Source organism: Ctenocephalides felis, unplaced genomic scaffold, assembly GCF_003426905.1.
Source record: "Ctenocephalides felis isolate EL2017-DRISC unplaced genomic scaffold, ASM342690v1 CF-g0.4_SCAFFOLD_00270, whole genome shotgun sequence".
Lineage (NCBI taxonomy): Eukaryota > Metazoa > Arthropoda > Insecta > Siphonaptera > Pulicidae > Ctenocephalides > Ctenocephalides felis.
The window spans coordinates 65911-70304 of NW_020536424.1; positions in this window are offsets into that span (position 1 = coordinate 65911).

The following is a 4394-nucleotide window of genomic DNA, read 5'->3' on the forward strand; positions in this document are numbered from 1 at the left end:
TGATGACCTGAGCTCACATCTTGTTGATAATGACCAGTTGAACCTTGTTGATAGTGGCCAGATCCTTGAGTTTGGTGACCTGATCCTTGTTGATAGTGGCCAGACCCTTGAGTTTGGTGACCTGATCCTTGTTGGTAATGACCGGATCCCTGTTGATGGTGTCCAGAGCTGCTATCTTGTTGATAGTGACCACTGCCTCCTTGTTGGTAATGACCTGAGCCAGAGCTGCTGTCTTGTTGAACATGATGTCCAGAGCTAACACCTTGTTGATGTTGTGTGTCAGATTGTCCGTGGCTGGATACATCGCTGAAACGATTTGGTACGTTCCCGTGATACACAGCAGTTTGACCGGAGCCAGCGGTGTATTGTCCTTGTTGCAGATGAGAAGATGGTTCACGGTAATTTCCCAATAAATCTCCTGGAGTTCCTTGACCGAACTCTCCAGTGTGATGCTGGACTAGGCCGACATGAGCGGCTTCATCGAAGCTAGACACTTGGCTCTGAGTTGGAACAGATGTTTGATGATGTCCTGAAGAAAGCTGTCCAGATGAGACATGGCTGCCGTATGAGTGTTGTTCAGGTTTAGTTACTACTGCAGGTTGTTTTGGGATGTGATCTCCTACTGGACGGAAACCATTTTCATCCGCTTCATACATGACAGTGTAAGTTTGACCATCAGGAGCAGTGAAGGAGTAAGATCCCCTTACGACTTCCTTGTCGTCTTGCTTTTTGTGTCCTTGTTCCTGTTGACTGATTCCATTAGCAGTTTGGAATCTATATACAAATAAAAAAAATAATCAAAAATAAATAAAAACGAATTCTTTAAAAATAGTCTAGAAAGGAGTAGTTGTATATTAATTAATTAATACAGTTTGCCAAAATTCCCAGAAGAACCAAGGCTAATGTTAATCATCAAACCAATGTCACATTTCATCTTACGATATTTGAAATCATCTTCATTTCTAAATTATCAGGTTTGGCTACTTTTATTAAAGGTCGATTTTAATTATATTTCCGGAAGTTCAAGGTTGCGTTCGATTATGAATAATGTTATACAATCCGCAGGTAAACCAGAAGAAGCGTATACAGATTTATATACGCACCTAGAAAATCTTATAGCCAAACATGTATTCGAAAAATGTATTAATATAATTTTTATTATATGTCATATCATTCTGATTTATATTTTGTATCATATTTATCTGAAGGTGCGTTATTACAGCTATAAACATTTGATGTTTATTTTGATTTTTGATATAGATTTACATATTTGTGATTATATATTAGGTATGATTATAAGTGATACAATATATTAAAATTCGATATTTGTGATGTAAATCAGTAAGGTGATGCTATTTTATGATCAAATTATTGAAATATTACCAGTTTACAAAGTTATTACATTATTCAAGACATTCAAAAATATGTCAACTCATTAGAAATTTCAATAATCATTATTCGGAACTTTTTAATCATAGAGACGATATAAAAGCGGCTTATTATCAAGTTTTTGTATCTAAACTTTAAAGTTCGAGTTCATTATCATCGCAAACAATGTTAGTGACATTTAGTCCCACGATCGTAAATTGTTGAACAAATCTATAAAATGTATTTATTCGAACCTATTCTTCCCAAAGGTTTTCCCGTCAATAATATATGTACATAAATGTATGGTACGGAATTCCGTTCTCGAATATGCAGTTAAAGTCATCTCACGTAAGAATTACATATGTAATAAATCTCTAGTGATTCGACCGAATGCTTCGCGAAACTGCTCGGCAGAATGCAAAATTGCAATTTTTATGTGCAACGATTCTTGCAGCAGCTACAAACATGATTTTTCTATAATGATGAGTTTAACGATTTATATATAGAAATTGCATATCCGGAGAAAAATTTATGAACGGAAATGAAATACTAAATCAAATTCAAATCTTCAATAAAATGACTGTCGTTATGTTGTGAATTGAATAATTTTAGTAGTTACTAAAATTCATATGACAATTAAAAAACTATGGTACCCAGTTAAAGTTTAATTTGTGACCACTGGCTTTCTGTAATTTTACAAAAAAAATTATAGTTTCGTTTGTGATTATAAATTTGCCTTATGTATATAGTCATTCATTGTACTGAGTAAGTGACTGGCAATAATTAGAAAGCAATTAATTTATTTTGATAATTATTTTATATTCCAAATTTTGACTAAAATATATTTTTATAATAACTGACCTTGGCATTGTTAGATGAAGACATCTAAAAGACTTTTAGAGATTATGATCTACAAATAGTTATTTTTGGCGAGAGATTATTGAAACAAGAGGATCATCACATAACCGATCTACAAATAATCATATCTCGCGAAAGATTATTAAAACGATCACATAATCTGACCGAAAATTGTTCTTGCAAACTTATAAATATGCTGTTATAGAAAGTACTACATTTTATTGAATGGTGCTGGTAAATTCCAAATTTGATAAAGTGGTGATCAAACTTTTGACATTTTTCTTTAAATTTTCAGTCACGATGCTGTAACTGATAGCAAAAGAGCTAAAAATATATTTAATTCTAAGAAAAAAATTACAAATATAAAAATTCTTTTCACTTACGCGAATTGGTAGGTGCCATCTCCAGCATTGTCGTTGTTGTAACTGAGAACCTCAGTTACAGGTTTCTGTTGCTGGTGATGACTTTGGTGGTGACTTTCGGCATTGAATCGGCCTACATTGTATTCTGTGGACGGATGATGCACTGGTGCCTGCAGAGAGTGTCCGTCACCACCGGCTGTTTGTGCGGATGCTGGTGGGAGATAAGTTCTGTCTAATTTATCGGCGCTGCAAGCGCAGGCTAAGAGACAAACTGCCAAAACCTGAAAAAAAGAGAAAAAAATAAGTTGAAAAATTGAGTGCAATTTCTCGTTTTTGGATAATGGGTCTTATTTAGTTTTTAGGATTCAGCCCTACACCTGATCAAGCTGATCATTTTTTGTATGGATAATTGAAGTGGCAAGACGTGTGAAAATGTTTACTAATTTTTTATATTAAAGCTCAAGGTAGTTGAAGATAGAAAGAAGTGTATACATGTGCATGAGAAAGATTTGGGTATTGACAAATAGCTAATTTGGGCACAAAAAGTAAGATTGTTGTAGCTGAGGACCTCAGTTGGCTTATGTTGTTTGGTTTTTTGGCTTTCAGCATTGAATCGGTTTACTCAAAAATACTGGAAATTCCTCAAAAATTCACTGAGCAAAAAAACCCGTGTTTAGCAAAAAGATATCTAAAATGTAGTATTTGTAACTGCATATATTAATATATTAATAATTTACTACAAATATCTTTCATATTTCAATAGCAACTGACTTTGATATTCTAGTATTACTTTGCAAATAACGTGTATATTATTTTATTACGGGTAATAAACGCAGCAACTGAAGATGGATTTGCTATTAAATGAGAAAATATTATCTATAGAAAACAACTTAATTATTTTTTTATGTTGTATAATAAAAGTGAATTCGTGCGGTTACGTGAAATCAATTGTTAACGTATGCAATAATTTTAAGAGCAAATATTAATTTTACATTGAGTAATTCTTAAAAAAAATGGAAAATTTTTGACATCATTCTCATTTTGATCGGAATATTAAGGTTTTTATACTGAAAAAATGATCTAAGTTAGATTTTTTTCTAGTTATTTGTATATTTGTACAAAGTATTTTATTACTTATGTTGATCTTATTATTAAAGTATTTGTAATTTTTGTCCGTTTTTTTAGGTGTACTAATTGATCCATGCCCGTAAGATTTTCAGTAATAAAACATGCTTTCGTTTGCCCGTTTAATAGGAAGTAAATTTAGTAATAAAAATAAATGATAAAATTAATATTTGTGCTAGTTGAAGTTAATAAATGTATATGGGGATGATTTATATTTTTAATACATAGTGATTCAGAAAAACAGATTAAATCGATAGATCGTACTTTGATCGCATTTCCGTGTATCACCGTGAACTTTTATTTTAACTAGTGATGTATGGCATCGTATCTTAAGGCAAATTTCTGGAACTTTCACCGTATCGAAATGTATGAGGAATATTAAATGTTTTTAAATAGATTATTATAAATACTGCAAAATTGTCTAATATTTATAAGAATTATATAAACTGAATTGCAAAGTTGAAATTATTTGTTTTAGTATATAAGTATATAAGTGAGATTTAGAACTTTTGTCAGAATTAAAATTAAAATCGATTTGTATTTTTTGCACTCTTTGCTCCGTATCTCCATAACGGCTGAACTTGCCTTTGCCAAAAACTAATCAGCACATCTCCCTATCAATAGGAATCGATTTTGTTTGAACCATTCAAATCGGTTGATCCGTGTGCCCGAAAACGTGGA